Here is a 17,721-nt window from a genome sequence, read left to right as displayed (position 1 = left end):
AATCACGCTTGAAAGTACCGTCTGCCGTTTCTCACGGTCAGCATTATTTACCTGCTGCGAACGCCTGCGAGTTATGCAGCATGACGGTCAGCGGCGTCTTCACGGCCTACCTTCCAGGCAGGCGGGCGAGCTCGTGTTTTACAAGTCATCACGAAAGCAGCCAGCGAACTGCTCCTTCGTATCATCTTCATCATGACCGACGGTGTAGCTCATTGTTTCAAAACGTGGAGACAATAGATGGAAAACAAAAGCACCAGAGGTCGTCCATCATTGGAGAGGCGATAATCATCTCCGGCTGCAGCCTGGGAAAATAAGAAAAATATTGTTGTTGTTGCGTCTCGCCGCGCGCCGAGTTTATAGAGAAGACGTTCATTAATATCTCCCTGGGCACGCAGCTAAACAATAAAACACTCCTCGTCATTCCAATCACTAATTAGAGATAAAGCAGCTACTTTGCCGCTTGATGAACTTTCGTCTCTCTGCTGAAATAATACACAAATATATCTCGGCGCAGCAGCACAAAAGGGAGAGAGAATCACCCGCCGAAAGATAATGAATGATCTTCGTTAAACCTTGACCTTTTTAATACGCGGCGAGAGAGCTTCCAGTCACGCTTAAGGATGTGCAGAAAAATCGACGGCCAGCGAGCGGTTCGCAAACAACATTTTTTAATGCTTAATATATTACCTCACACTCAAAGTCATCTTTAAAATAAAACTCGCGCACGGACGGCGGCTCTTTACGAGAGACGCGCAGTGGCCTTGGCGTCGTTGAGCGAGATGCTAAAAGCGTGAAATATAATCGTGCATAATTCGCCCGGCTCACTCTGTTTGCACATTTAACTTGTGTGGACGCGTGAATTTCAGGCGCGCATTGTTGTTACACTCATAAAAGGAAGGAGGAAATTGAATTAACTGAGAGTTTTTAAAATATATACAAATGAGTCAGTGTTAACTTTAGGCATCTGAATAAAAAGAAACAAAAATACACACTTCTGATTTAAATTGCAATCTTCGTCAACAGCATAACCACGAGAAAACTACTGAGATTAATCTTTCGAGGAAATGAAAAACCGTGTACTTCAAGTAACTTTCGTGTTTTTAATCTGGAACCTTCAGTTAATACTTATTACTTTGCTTATTTTGAGCATTTATGTATGTTTCATAATGTTTAAGCCACTTATTTTACCTTATATCCAACTTGGAAACAATATTGAACTTGAATTTTGAATTTTACTTACAATTAGTCAAAAACAATGATACAAAATTTTATTCCTAACAAACGAAATTATTCTGCTAATTTAAAAATTATCTGAAATTAAATAATGTAATTTTATAAATAAATTATTCAATTAATTAAATCAAAATTACAATAATTTTAAAATGTTGGCTTTAGCAAATATACAAATTAAAAATTTTAATACTTTTTGACACAATATTAGGTTTCATTTGACGATGCTTAAAAATCTTTACCAGGAATAAAAATATATTACATTTAATAATTAATAAATAAACTATTTCCTGGTAGTTTCATTTAATTTATTTTCAAAATTAATATCTTCACTAAAATATGCCAAACTGCAAAAGTAGCAATTTATATTTTTATGTTCCGTGGGAAGGGAGACGCTTCTTCAGCTGCCAACCTAATTACAACTTGTCAGATAAGTCATCTCAATTAATCTGCCACCCTAATTTTAGATCTCCGCCCATAGTGCAGAGCGCTGATTGCGACACATTTGCTCCTCCTCACGCTGTCAGCGCTTCTATATGGCTCCGAATTCCTAGGAGTTAATTTCAAAAACATGTGACCAAACTAGGACAGTTTGTTTTCCAGCTGTCAGATATCTAAACGGGTGCTTGGGAATTATATATTAAGCTGTATCCACCACACACAAAACACAAAGCAATGTGTTCTCTGTGCTGACGTTGTGCGTGCGTCTGTTCTTCGAGTTCGAGTCTGAAAATGTGCGTGAGAGAGCGATAAAGGCCACGCACAATTTCGCTCAAGCAACAAGCAAAAAACAAGATCTTTCTAGACTGCAGAAAAAAATATATGTATATCAAGAGACGAAAGAGGATGCTGCGCAATAAAAAAGTAGGGAGATGCAAATAAAATACAGCACCAAAAACAAAAACCACCGGAAGATGATTTGAATAATATATTTATATTTGCAAAGAAAATTATTTTTAAATATTTTTTCACATTTACTAATTTTACTCATTTCATCTGTACACAATGCGCTTAAAAGGTTTTTTATAATTTCATACTCTATATATTTGATAAAGTACATGCAATTGATTGGCCAATTATTCTATAGTATTTTCTGCCACAGCTGAAATTGACTGTGGCATTATGCAGTTTTAATTTAATCGAACTTTTACCCAGAAAGCACAGAAAAAAAATTAAATCTATTTTCCATTATTTTTTTTACAAATTTTTTACAAATTTTCATCTTTTTTAAATTGATAATGTTTTACATTATGACTTTGGGAATCCAAAAATTTCTCCAGGCTCTTTTTAAACGGAAAACCAGATAGAACTAGTCTTGCGGCAAGCCAGAATCATTACCGCACACACTGCATCAGCACGCAATGTGTTTTGTTGAGCAGAAAATTTGACGGGCATGCAATCGCCAAACATCAGTCAAAGGCGAAAATCTCACGTTTCATCCTAAAGCTCTGCTCACACGCTGTGTCTGCTGCACCAATCGACCAAGTTACATGCATTGCTTCGCCACCTCTCGTCATGCATTTTGTGGAAATAAATAACTTTTGGGGCAAAGAGATAAAGAAGTTAAGTAATAAGAAGCGTTGAGCGTGGATTCTCACGCCTTGACGCGACCCGTTGACGAGCAGGACGTGCAATGTGTTGTTTTCACAAGGGTTTGGTTCCAAAACCGATTCCCTATCTAGCTCGTGTCAGCTTGGGTGGCCCCTTTTTAGCCAGGGAGAACCATTAATAAAACCATCCAATTACCTTTGAGACGTGTGTAATTGCATTTGATCGCACTTTGGGAACTCAAAGGGGGTTTATTATAATAGGGACTTATTATGCGTCAATGAATTTGTTCCAAGACGACGACAGAATGTGGGTGGTAAATAAGGTCCTTGCTTTTTATTTTAGCTGGTGAACAGCTTTTTTACGAAATGCAACCATTGCATGACGAATGAAATTTAAGTACATTAGAGTGGATTTGATATTTACGGCTGAGCGTTTTAGTCGATCAACTATTTTTTTCGCAGGATGTTAGGGTTATGAAATGAGCACAAATCATGCAAATTCGAGTCGATTAAGCTAGGGTCAAAATCGACTAAAATCTAGAAAAAAAGCTTTAAAATAGTGTGAAAGAGCAGCCTTAACTCTTAATTTTACGGCACAATTGCTGAGTTTTTTGCTCCGCTCGTATTTAGCACCAAACATGCTAATATTGAAATACTGAGATCTCAGTCAAAGTATAGCTCGCACTGCTTCAAAATCTAGAAAAAAAGCTTTAAAATAGTGTGAAAGAGCAGCCTTAACTCTTAATTTTACGGCACAATTGCTGAGTTTTTTGCTCCGCTCGTATTTAGCACCAAACATGCTAATATTGAAATACTGAGATCTCAGTCAAAGTATAGCTCGCACTGCTTCAAAATCTAGAAAAAAAGCTTTAAAATAGTGTGAAAGAGCAGCCTTAACTCTTAATTTTACGGCACAATTGCAGAGTTTTTTGATCCGCTCGTATTTAGCACCAAACATGGTATTATTGAAATATTGAGATCTCAGTCAAAGAATAGCTCGTACTGCTTCAAAATCTAGAAAAAAAGCTTTAAAATAGTGTGAAAGAGCAGCCTTAACTCTTAATTTTACGGCACAATTGCAGAGTTTTTTGATCCGCTCGTATTTAGCACCAAACATGGTATTATTGAAATATTGAGATCTCAGTCAAAGAATAGCTCGTACTGCTTCAAAATCTAGAAAAAAAGCTTTAAAATAGTGTGAAAGAGCACACTAAATAAAGTCGACTATTTTGACCTTAAAAATAGACTAAAATGCTCAGCCCTAATTATATTGACTTATATTGAAGAGCCCTAATTATATTGACTTATATTGAAGTTGTTGTGCTAAATTTCAATTTAGTAAATTTATTATTTAAAAAAAGTTGATTTTTAAATTGATTAACTTTGTAATATTTAAAGGCACTTAAGTTTATTTTTTAACAACGAATATTTATTAATTAACATATTAACAATGAAAATGCTAACAAACAGTTATTAAATTTAAATTCAATAAAAGTATTGATTATAAAACAACAGGCTCTACTCAACATTATTTAAACACTGCATTTAATTGTAAATGCAAGCAAATTGTAATAAAAATTTCAAATTTACTAAAAGAAAAATTAGTAAATTACCATGAAAATAACTATTTACAATACAGTACAATACTATAAAAGTAAAAATCAATTGAAATAATCTTAACAACTTGTTATTAAATTAATAATGCTAAAATTTACTTAAGGTTTCTGATAAAATTTTAATACATTACATAATCATTATAATAATATCAAACAACAATTTCATGGTGGGATTTTTTTAAACTTTTTTGCTCACACAGCAAATCTGAATTGCGCGGTTCAAGATCACATAGATGCTGTTTTCTCTGCCGATTTGAATTTGAAAAAGTGTGTGACGAAGCTGAGTATAACGCGCGGCATTGCTTTCAGTGGACAAATGTGCTGCGCGTTGACTCTCAAGTGACCGGCGGCCGGCTGAGCGGCGCTCGGAGACATGCTGTCTGCCAAATTCGCTCAGGTGTTGCTTTCATGCAAATCACTTAGCGCATGCAGCAGACGCTTTTAAAAGCTTCTGCTCAAAGCACCCACTTTAAATGCCACTCGCAAATGCACAGTCATGCGCGAGATGGAGCGCGACTCCAAGAAGCTACACCCTTTCTACATTAAATACAAGATACAAGAAACCTTATCGGCAAAGAAGTGCTGGGGCTAAAATTTTTATATTCTATACGCCCAAAATAATTTGAAGCGGAAAAATGTCAAATATAAATTTTTTTGAGCACAAAATATGTCTGAAATTTGATTCCAACAGTTCATTCTGAGGCAAATTTTGATTTTTTTTTCTTCAATTTTTTTCTAAATGGAATGTTTTATAAAGTATTATGAGAATATATTTTATTATGATTAAATTTTGTATCTAAATAAATCTGCAGCAATTATGTGAGAATGAAGTATTCATGGGAATTGAACTTGACGTTTATATTTTTGTCTTACAATATAGTTTATTTTATGTGTCTATACTAAAATTAATTTAAGAAATGGCTAATTTTATATGATATCTCTTATATTTATTTTGTTTTGAGCTGAAATAATGCATTATAATTATTAAAATATATATAATATGTGTTTAATGCTTGTTAGTTTTATGCAGTTTTTCAGTCGTGCGTTCTTTCGCTGGAATTTTTTGAAAATCAATGGCTTGGCAAAAACAAAGTATATATGCCAAAGCTCTCAACTGGAAACTCAGACTCGCCAGTAACTTGTCGGGCGTGTAATTTAATGGTCCAGAGGAGACGAATATTACTTTACGACCGACCAAATTATTCATTTCCTCCGCAATTTGGAGGCGCGATCAAAATAACACCAGATGCCAAATCCCCCAATATAAATTAGCCAAATTCGATATTATTTGCAAGTCAAGTGAGTTGATTTATAATGTGGATTTGAATTAAATTAACTCTGGCATTGTTCTTTAAGGTACTTTGCAAATTACACAGCTTATTTGCGAGCAGAGGGCAGTGCAAAATTTGAATCCACCAAATTTTAAATATGATTGAAATTTTAATTCTTAATTTGTTAAAAATAAATTTGTCATAAATGCTTCTAAATAACACTAATTTAAATTCATTTAAAAAATTATGTTGTGAATTTTGATCAGTTTTAAAAATCGACATACTGCAAAAACCTAAATTTTATTTCCTTTATACCTTGATTTTTTTTTCACTACGAACAAAAAAAGGCAAAAAGTACAAAAGCAATTACCCACTTATTTTGCTTCTAAAAACTTCTTAACACTTCCCTGAGGTCAATTTGCTCACATGTTGGAACGAAAAAGACTCAGATTGCTAATGTAAGTGTACATACATATATCCTCTCTTGTATTTATGGATCCGCGTGTGGCAATCAATGAAGTATAAAAAAACAAGTGCACCATTTATTTCTGGGTGGTCCGAGCGTCCTCTCTTTCTTCCTGCTGCTGCAAACAAATAAAACCCTTTACATTCAATTATGTGCATGTGTGCGCAAGAGAGAGAAACGGGATGGGAGCCACCGCGTTATGAAAGGATGAAATATCTTGGCTGTCACATGAGAAGTATTTTGCCTTGATAGATCGACCCGGGGCCTTCTTTTGCCGCTACTTGCGCTGACCGACCGTCCACCCGTCCGTCGGTAGCAACAATCATTCATTAGAAATAAGGAGCACGCCTGGAAAAACACACACCGCAGATACTTTATTCTCTCGGCGTGTCCTGCCCAGAATTAATGACCGCGCAATCGAGTGATGATTTTGATAAATCCTAACGTGGGCGCGCCGGAGAGCAGCGCACAGCTGACGGAATTTTTCGGACTGCTGCATATTCCGACTGAATTGTATTTGTTAAATTTTATTAAGTCTATTCCGTCTATTCAAAAATGTTTATTTGTAGGGATCATTTTACAAAATCAAAAATTTAATCTTCAGTTTGCCTTTAATTTTATTTTTATTATTTTTCTATTAAAAAAGATTATTAAAAATTGTGAAGATGCAAAACAAACTATGTAAATTCTTTAATTACCTGCGTCAGTATTAAATTATCCTCTTTGGATGAATCAGTTTGCAAAAAAAAATCAGGAAAAATTCATTACATTACAATATCAAAAAAATAAAATTATAATCCACGACGCTCACCGTCTGCAGAGCAATCTTAAATTATTTGCATAATATCTTGAGCTTTTATAAGCTCTAGGATTACGAATTTAAATTTCATTATTCATTAGTAGCAAAGTAACCTTCCCATGTACCTCATTGTTAATAGAACCCTCATGTTCTTCACCGTGAATTAAAATAAATAAATAAAACGCGATGACACGAAACACGACTTAGCCTCTATTCAAAACCTGCAGCTTACGAGCACTTTATTCAAATTACAAGTGAGATAGAAAGATGCTCCTGGATAAAAAAAACCAATTGTTGAAGACCAAACCGCGTGGTCGCGGACAAAAAGGAATTGACGCGGCGTGTGCAAGACATAAAAACGCAATCTTACGACAACGACGACGACGAAAAATCCTAACAAGATATCCCCGACCGAAAAAATTACTTCTGGTGTGACCTTTCCCATGCAAGAAAGAAAGAGAGACGAGACGATTTTATAATCCCTTCTGGAAACGTCAGTCGCTTTTTCCATTTGGAGTAAATCTCTTTTAACTAATGGTGACAAAGACGGCAGAGACTGAAAAATGATTTAAAAAAAAAATGTGGACAAAAATCTAGGCAGACAATTAACAAATGGTTTTAGATCTTTGAAAGTTTTCAAAAGTTGTTGCCAACGGGTGCAGACTAAAATTATCTGCATTTTTTCATGGGAGCACGTGTTCCTATTTATCTTGGCGGCGCGGCCCGGCGAATGTAAACAGGTGTTTCGATGCAATTTTCATGAGCGGATTAAATGAATGTGATTAGCAGCGTCTGGCACCCTGTTCAAAGTCAATTCCGGCCGAATTATGCGCGGTGCGAGTGGTGACAGCAGTCGCGGTCCGTCAAACGCGGCGGGCCAAAGCCGCGCGCGAAAAAATGCGCCGGCCAAATTATACAAAGAGAAGTATTGCCATCATTATTTCGGTTATGGTAGGGCAGTTATCAGCGATTGATACCCGCGTCGGAATAAATTCGACTTAATTCCCAATTAACTTTGCCAACAGACAAAATGTTGTCTGCTCGCCGGCCGCGACGCGCTTGTCGCTCGTTTAAACACTCATTTGTCATCTCGAGCCGCGCCGCAGAATATCTCTCTCCTTTTGCACGAGATGTGAACACTTGAATTTAAATTTTTAAATTTTGCTAGTCTTTAATTATTTCTAGTTAGTGGATTTTTAGAAAAATCACTCTTTAAATTTATTTTAAATATTAAAGTATTCAATATAATTTTTCCACCAGTAAATTTTTATAAATATATTGGATTACGTTGTAGGAAGGATGAAAATTAAAAAGTTATCCTCATTCCTGCCAATTCATTCATACTGATTGTCATGAAAATCGATAAATAGAAAATATTGGGGGATATTCACATCATGCTAAGTTAGCTACAGCAAATCCCAGAAGAAAGTTAGCATTGGTTATTCCCCATTGTATCTATAAATATAAAATAAAAAAATTTATAAGTAAAATTTATTCATGTAAATTGTTGTTAACAAAGTATACATATATATTTAAATCAAAAATCAATTCATCCTTGGATAAAATCTTTTATAAAATAAATTTTTTATTTTAAAAAGTTCATTACAATCTTTACTTGTAAATAAAATGATAATTTGATGTTAAATATTTATTTTCTCTTTAAAAAATTATTAATTTGTTTCCTATTCCTAATAAATATTTAATTGTTAGAGGAAACTGGCAATTTAACTGCTCATTTCTTGCTATATATTACAAAAAAATAATATATCAATTTCCCAACAGTTAAAATCAATAAAACTTTATTAACTTCTTGTAATTACAGTTTTCGTTATAAAATTAAATTTTGATTGCATTTAAAATTGCGATCATTAGTTTAAAATTAACTATATAATAATTATGATTATTGCTGTGAAAAAACCCTTGTACATTAAAATATGAAGTGGTTAATAAGTTACATTTTTTATAATATATAATTTATTTAAAAATAAAGTTATAAAAATTATTTTATCAGAATCAAAATCATGTCAAAACCACAAAAATGATTTGTAAAAAATTTGTATTTAAAAGCAGTGTTGGAGTGGGCAGCCGTGCTTCTTTCACGTCTGCTGGACAGATAAGCGAGCGTTGTTTGGCAAAATAAACGCGGCGTGCTCGCGGTGAGCGGTGGTGTGCGCGATAATTATGCTGGACGACCGGATGTCGGCGAAGCGAGAGTGGCACGAGGCAAAAAGCACTCCTCCGACAAGGATGACCAACAGAGTACGGCGACGTTTTTCAAGCACTGTGATTTTGGTCAGCAGGCCGTGACCCGCCGCGAGCGGAAAGACTCGCATGCTGGACACGTGGGCGCGTTCGCTGCTGCTTTTCCATATCAAAAGCAAAGGGGCTGCCATGACTCGATTCGCCACGCACCCGAAATCCCGAGGCAAAAACGCGAGACCACTTCCGCGGATACTCCTTTCATTTTTTCCCTTTGTGCATTACATGCACTCTGCGCTTTCGGCGGCGCTACCTGTGTTTGATTCAAAAAATGATAGACGCACTTCGGGAGGTTTTTATCCTTGATGCGTATAATGATGCGATGCGTGATGTTATTATTCCGTACATCCTTTTCCGCATAAAAAGCTTCAAAGGTCGAGGTTGTACTTGGAGATTTTCATGTTATTATATAATATATAAAAATGTATCATAGGATCAAGAGCACCACCAGTTTATAACTATCAATTTAAAAATATTAATACGATTGTGCGTATTGGAATTTGAAGGTGTTATTTTAGAAGAAGAAAATAAAAACATATTTTTGATATATTTTATTCCATAAAGATTCGGCGGCAATGATTTGTTCTCAAAACTAAGAAAGTGCATGTTTTTTTTCAGATTGCAAAAACTGACACAGCTTTTGAAAAAATCGAGTTAAAAGTTGAATTCACATGATGCTTTTGATATGATTGATAATAATGATAATGAATGCAAAATGAATAGAATGGAAAACCCCTTAAATGAAATCTTAAAAATTGGAATCCGATCGTTACACAATTACTTGAACGCAAGTTATTTGAATTATTTCACTTCGAATTTTGGTAGATGGTAGAGTTGAAAGGAGGCTGTCATTTTTGCTTTTATGTACGTAGGAGAAGATTGGGAGCGATGGGCCTTCGTCCGACCGCGCCGATAGTACTGCTAAGCTATTTCCAGCAGTTAATGCCTACGACCACATCACGTTGAATACACCGGTTCTCGTCCGATCACCGAAGTTAAGCAACGTTGAGTGCAGTCAGTACTTGGATGGGTGACCGCCTGGGAACACTGCATGTTGTAGGCGCAATCTTTTTGCGATTAAAAACTTCCATTGTCGCAAATTTTTCCGTAATTATTTAAAAAAAATTCATTCATATACTTTTTCGTCTTTTTGTTGTAGAAATAATCCTTATTTTATCGCCTTATTAAAGAAATATTTTATCAAATTGGCACGAATTGCATTCAAAATTGATTAATGACAACATTTTAAATCATTTCAGGTACCACATTTTCAAATTATCACGCAATCAATTAATCATTTTTTTCCTAAGCTTTACAAGGCAAATCATGAATCAGAATCACTCTAATTTTAATTTTCTCGTCCTCTTCATTTCGTAAGATATTTTTTTAAATCATACACAAATTTTAAATTGGGTTTTTTTTCGTGATTCATGATTTGCATCGTAAACAGCTTCGGAAAAAATTGATAATTGATTGCGTGATAATATGAAAATGTGGTACCTGAAATGATTTAAAATGTTGTCATTAATCAATTTTGAATGCAATTCGTGCCAATTTGATAAAATATTTCTTTAATAAGGCGATAAAATAAGGATTATTTCTACAACAAAAAGACGAAAAAGTATATGAATGAATTTTTTTTAAATAATTACGGAAAAATTTGCGACAATGGAAGTTTTTAATCGCAAAAAGATTGCGCCTACAACATGCAGTGTTCCCAGGCGGTCACCCATCCAAGTACTGACTGCACTCAACGTTGCTTAACTTCGGTGATCGGACGAGAACCGGTGTATTCAACGTGATGTGGTCGTAGGCATTAACTGCTGGAAATAGCTTAGCAGTACTATCGGCGCGGTCGGACGAAGGCCCATCGCTCCCAATCTTCTCCTACGTACATAAAAGCAAAAATGACAGCCTCCTTTCAACTCTACCATCTACCAAAATTCGAAGTGAAATAATTCAAATAACTTGCGTTCAAGTAATTGTGTAACGATCGGATTCCAATTTTTAAGATTTCATTTAAGGGGTTTTCCATTCTATTCATTTTGCATTCATTATCATTATTATCAATCATATCAAAAGCATCATGTGAATTCAACTTTTAACTCGATTTGTATTAAAAGCTGTGTCAGTTTTTGCAATCTGAAAAATACCGCAGCAGTTTTGTCATTCAAAACTTTTCAATAAAAAGAAAAAAATCAAATTTGAGCCTTTCGTTGAATACATTCTATAAATATAAAAGTCATTGCCGATTCAAAGCGCGAACCTATATACACGTCCCACCCATTCACCCATTGACCCCCTAACACGCGAGAAATTACTTTTAAGATATTAATCAGCTCGTAAAATTTTATTAGTTATTAATTTCTAACATAGTCTTTCGATTTGCAGCTCATACGTAACTCCCATGCTTCCTGTGGTTATCTTGATTCAAATCCACCCACTAGCAAACACTTGCAGGATGCAAAATGTTTCAAGATTAAAAGAAAAAAAATCATGCTCTTTTGATTTGCATTGGGCTGATGGGGTTTAGCTAGTTTCAGCTAGTTTGAAGTATTTTGATAGTAAATTAAATCTTTTTATAAAAATATTTTAACTTTAAAACTTCTACATTTGATACATAAATTTCTAATTTTTCTTTTAATGAAATGACACTTTTGTCGACGTGAAGCCCATTAATTAAATCTTAATTTTTAATTACAAGTAGTTAAATTAAAAATACTTTTGAACTTGGGGCATCCAATCATGAAAACCAGCAAGACCTTGTGACTGAAGAAATTATGAACTGTTTGAAAAGATCAACATTTAAACAAGGAGTGGTGCTGGATGCAGATACGCTTGATCACGGATTGTCACTTCCGCGCGCGCGACTTTGTTCAACCTCGTCAAACGCAGCACTCTCGTCTGATGGCGGGCGCTTTTTGTTATTTGCATCGGCACGGATAGACGTGTGTGTTCGTATCGATTGTTGTCCGCCAAGCATGCTTCCTGTCACTTCGCACTGCCGAGTCGCGTTCGCGTGCAACCCTATTCTAATTAATGGTCCGCGGTGCCGCGGCCTGGAAAGGAAAAGCACTCGAGGCGGATCTGACTTGAAAATGGTGACGTCAGGCCGGAAGGGCCACGCGACTCTTAAACGATGCCATGCAGAAACTTAATTTTCTTGAATTACTTAGTGACCACACAAAAAATGTAAAATTTAGGTTCAATAAAAATAATTCCTGAAGGTTTTTAAAAGTGCTATATTTACAGCAGTGCTGATCATGTTATCACATAAAAGAGTCTCAAAATATAAAAATATAAATTATTATTTTTTAAAGTAAATCACACAAAAAAACTTATTGTTTAGATTTATAATATGTTATAATAAAAAATAAACAATTTATATTAAAGAAAATGAAAGCTACTTAATAATTGTTAACTATTGCATTTTGATATTTTACAAAGAAAAATGCATGAATACAGAAATAAAGATTGATAATAACAATTAAAATAAATAGTAGTGCTTGTTAACAAAATTTATTACCCTGTAAAAAAAATCCGCAATAAGCTAATAACTAATAGATTTTGGGATTTCGGATTGACAAATCTTTATTCAATACAAAGCGAGTAAATATGCCAACACTAGGCCCAGCCTTTCTAGGTTAACGACTTAAATTTATTTGCATAATGAAATATTTAAATTACTGTCATATATATCTGTCTCTGATTATTAAACAAATAGGTTTCGTGCAAACAAGTGTTCGAAAAATCCGTTTATCTTCTTATGAATGATTTCAATAAAAAAGTTTGCTCTCAAATTGAAGCCGTGACTATAGTCGAGCAACACTCTTCTGGATGGGTTATTAATCTGTTTTTCTCGCAGCACCGAAATTTTCCAGTGGGCTGCCAAGTGGAATTTATTGCTCTCCATTCGCCTCACCTTTAAAGATTCTAATTCCTTTAATGATAATAATTGATGTTCTGCACGATTTCCCTTGATCACCAACGCGTGATAAGGAGCGTTTAATTTTTAATGCGTTCCGTATTCGCTTTTGGTGCTGGACCGAATGGGAGAAGTAGTGAACCCAAGAAACACCGAGTATCAAAATTTGATATTTTTTATATATAATATCCTGCCGAGTAATCGTGCAACCCTTGGCAATTCGGGCCGCACAACAAAAAGCCATTAGCCCGAAATGTTATTTTGGCTAGGCGGAGGAAACTCCTTTTGTTATTTTTTTTTTAGACTCGGCGTGCGCGAGAGTCAGCAATCTCAGCCTCAAATCTTGGCGGACCCTCTCGATACACACACAATAATTTTTAATTATACCGACGCAAAGAAAGCTGCAGCCGGCTAATAAAATAATGTGCCGCGTAATGGACCACCTATTGTGGCCGGGCAGCATAATATTTATGGTAATTACCCATTTATTGTAACAAACATGACGCAAGTTAGAGCACACCAAGGGATGGATGGGTGGTCGCTGCTGGAATATAATTGAGCTCCGGAGGTGTATGAAATTAATCGGGCCCATCCCTGTATATGGAGAGAGCAGGAGAATCACCCACGCATGATCTGATTACAACAATAAAGGCGGCAGTCCTCGATAATAATAATTTCATGAAAACGACACGCACCTCTAGGCGAAAGGGTGGTGTTCTCTGCTCCATTCTTCTTATTGCACTGCACGCTTGTCAGCGTGCAAAGCGTTTTTTCCTTTTGTTTCTCTGCTCTCTGCGCCCAGATTCCTTTGCATATTGAGTAATGATACACATAAATTGTTCCACTTAATCAGCCCGACGTGAGCTGCTCTGCCCAGTCACAATTATTTATGCAAATCAATTCAATTTTTCAAACGCTCGTATTTCACTCCTGCTTGTGTTTACACAATGAGCAGATGAAATCTTAAATATGCCGCACCTCTTATGTGAAATTTAAAGGGTCTCACCCGTGAAAAAGAATCAAGATTCTAAATTTTTAAACCAAAAGAAAAATTAGATTTACCAAAATTTTTAAGTCAGCAAAATCTTAAAAAGCAGTTTTCTAGTAAAAAAATTTGCTTTTATTTCACCCAGCAAATAACAAATGAATGCTGATTTTTTTATATAGTCGATAAAATGAACTTCAAATCAAAATTTCATGATATTTTGACCAGTCGCTATGGAGAACGATCGCAGTTTCCGCTCATCGCCTGATCACGAGTTTCGATTCGTGTCCAGCGTGAGAGGATATAATATTGTGTGTTTGCAAGAAGAATCCAAATTGGTGCCACGGACCGGAAAACAAACGCCGACTTTTTCATTTTCCCATCGCCTTTGACTCAAGGCCGCGGCTGCCGCTTTATGAGAAAATAATAGCTCGTCACGTTTTCCCGCTTCCCATCCCCTGCTGCATGTGTGAAGTTCCCAACTTTAGTGTGGAGAACGTGACCACCGTAATTACACCACCATATGGCCATGGAAAACTCTCTCAAAATTGCACGTAAACATGAATATTACTACGGGTGCTGCGTTTCAATTACTCCGGCCCATGTTTTGCCTCCAATGCAATTTGACATGTTGATCATGTTCAATTTTGTTATTAAAATGTTTACAAACACAAAAATTAATCCCGTTCATTTAAAAACTTGAAGCTTATAAAAATAAACTTTACTATTTGATAATATCATAATCTGGATGAAATTAGTTTGTGAAGTTTAAAAAATTGAGCACCATGTGTTCTTTGTCTTATGACTGCTTTGTTCAGCAGCATTTTCAACATTTGAATAATATACTCAGGAACTAAATAATTAGGATTTTTTAACGACTTCTTGAATTGTTGCTGATATTATCTGGGTAAAGCTATGTAAATATTAAAATAATTAAAATATGATCTTGAAATAAATTTATGAGAGCATTAATCGACTCTTTTCTAATTAATTGTGGTATATAGCCCCAATTTGCGCTTATGTCTGGCTGACCAAAGATCGCACGCTCTTTTTACATTTAGGTGCTTGTGAAATGTAATTGCGCCTCGAGTCACGTCCAACTGCAGCCTTTGCGTAAAGCATACACACTAGGGATATTCATAATGCATTCTCACAGCTCGACGAGTGCGTGTGTGTGTATTATATGTTAATAACTTAATGACTTCCATAACCAACGGTGTGGGAAAATTGATGACATGGGAAGTGAATGCTTGTTGTGTGACTGCTTTATTGCCGGCCGCTTTTAATATATACATATTGATAGATCGAATAATAACTCCATCGTCACTTTTGAGACGCAATTAACAAAGTGGTTGCCCCTTTGAATACAAATTTCCAAATGATTACTGCAAAAATTTGAGCAATGCATTGTATGCCTACAAGTGCCTTACAATGATAATATAGCATAGGGATTCCTGTTAGTCATGACTAACACAAAAACTTCCAAGGAAAAAAAAACAATTCTTGGAAAAATTAAAGATATTTAATGTTTAAATTTACGTTTATTGGTTTTTATTATTTAACATTTTGCAAGTATTTCTTGAACATATTTTATTTTTTCTTTTAAAATCTTCTTTTTTAAAATATTTGACAGTAAATGTGAAATGTTTGATATTAATTTTTTCATTTGTTGTTGTAAACTAATGTCAAATTGTAAAAAAAAAATTGTAATCAGTGCAATCTATTGTCTTTAATTTTAGATGCTTTATGTAAAATTTAGTTGTTCTTTCTTCGTAGCATAATAAGAAGTTTAAGATACACTGATTTTTGTTCGTTCCATAGTCGATCTTCGTCAACAGATAGCGTCGTCCTGCTCCAGATCCAATCTGCAAGCAGTGCAGATGTCCGGGCGAATTGTGTGTAGCTCTCGTCGATCCTGGAGGCACTACACATTTCGCAATAAATATCGATCCGCATTCGTTACGCCGGAATCCGCGCGGCAATCTCAGTTTTCTAATCGAAAAGCCGCACTTTGTCTCGCAGCCAAAAAAAGAAGCATAATTCTGGCGGGGTATCGAGCAGCGCGATAACAATGAGCAATTCCGCGCTACTCTTTGCTCAGGTGTGCTGCTCGTACTTTTACGTTCGTGTCCTTGAATTTACCCATGGAAGCAGCACGATTTTTTCGGCTGCTGTCATCTTTTAAATGGCAGATGGGCTGATTGCGAAATGATTCGCAGCGCGGCGAAATTAAAGCACCCTACCTTTAGTTGCACAGCGTAAAGGTGATCTGCTGTTTTTTTCTGACCAAAGAAAGAAAGAGTGATTTATGCCGTCTGCGCCTTTTCAGAACTGCTGCTCTTACAAATTGTTGGCAAATTATTTCTGCCAGGCATTTGGCAAGCATGACGCTATGGTATTTAAAATTCGAATGAACACACACACTTGCATGCATATGTCCATAACCTGTCCATAACATAATATTGACATACGTGAGCTGATGTGTGCTGCTGCGTATGGCAAAACATCACAAATTAACTTTATGTTAATTGAATGATAAATTTAGCCTGAGAGGAAAATAAAAAATATTTGCTATTTGCAACGTTTGGTTTGATGATAAGACTTTTTCAATCAATAAAAAGTATAAAGAAATGTGCTTAGACTGCATTATTTTAAATCATTTATTAGAATCACTTCCAACATTTATTGACATTTATTTTTCGCATTAGTATTTCGCAGGGACATAGGAATCTAACAATAAGGTTTTTAAAGTTTCCCATAGCAAACCAAAGATCATCTTTTGGGGCCAGTTTTATCCTTCATTTATACACCTAAGTTTGGTCAGGTTGCAATTTTTGTTTATCAAGATGAAAATAAGTACTTTGCTAAACATTTTGGAATTTCTTTATTAAATCTCCTACGCCAAACGCATAAATTTCTTGTTTAAAATAATCCGAATAAGTCCAGTTTTTCCTCTCTTTATTCATACTATTTTTGTTTTTCATTTTCCTTTCAATACATGCGGTGTACATTTTTTGCGTTTTGATGATATTGAGTTTTTTGAAATGAAAAAATTTCTGTCATGTAAGACTTATTAATATTTATATCGATTTCTATACCGAGAGGAGCCATTATTACATTTTCTTTTATTTTCAGTTGTATTTTTGTTGTTTTTTAATGTTATGTTTTTTGTTACTTCAATGGATCTGAATAGAGAATAAATAAATGAATCAGGTAAATTTTTCAAGATTTTATAAATGAGAAAAGTTTACAATTTGAAAATTAGCAATGGCTTAAAATTTTACATGTGCAACAAATTTGCCAAAAAAGAAAGAAATGAAAATGCGCTTGTAAAAGTGAGATTTGCGATTCAGATGCACCGAACGTTAGCGGCGGCGTCGGGACACAAAATTGATGCAAATGAGCTCTGCTACATAGTCAGCAGGTCGCGGCGAGATGATCAGAGGCAAATGAGGCGGACGCATGCAGTCAGCGGCGAGATCGATTATGCACACACCGCGCGCTTTGCATGCTCGGCTGCCGGCGATTTGCATGCGCGCCGATAAGGACGTGCATTTTTTCGCCGGCCGCGGCGTGCATCTGCCGGCCAAGTGTTCGCCGCGCCAATTAAATGAGATGCA

The 17,721-nt window shown here is 35.4% G+C and overlaps 2 non-coding genes across 2 annotated transcripts; one reads left to right on the top strand and one right to left on the bottom strand.

Annotated features, from left to right (window-relative positions):
• The first annotated feature begins 10,135 nt into the window (after positions 1–10,135).
• LOC132198492 (5S ribosomal RNA) lies at positions 10,136–10,254 on the top strand. Its single transcript, XR_009441989.1, has one exon. It is a non-coding gene; the product is annotated as a 5S ribosomal RNA (ribosomal RNA).
• A 633-nt stretch (positions 10,255–10,887) lies between these two features.
• LOC132198491 (5S ribosomal RNA) lies at positions 10,888–11,006 on the bottom strand. Its single transcript, XR_009441988.1, has one exon. It is a non-coding gene; the product is annotated as a 5S ribosomal RNA (ribosomal RNA).
• Between the last annotated feature and the right edge of the window lie 6,715 nt (positions 11,007–17,721).

The sequence above is a fragment of the Neocloeon triangulifer genome, unplaced genomic scaffold (assembly GCF_031216515.1).
Source record: "Neocloeon triangulifer isolate White Clay Creek 2 clone unplaced genomic scaffold, ASM3121651v1 ptg000012l, whole genome shotgun sequence".
NCBI classification, from domain to species: Eukaryota; Metazoa; Arthropoda; class Insecta; order Ephemeroptera; family Baetidae; genus Neocloeon; species Neocloeon triangulifer.
Note: the sequence above shows the minus strand (reverse complement) of the source record. Positions and strands in the feature narration are given on the sequence as shown.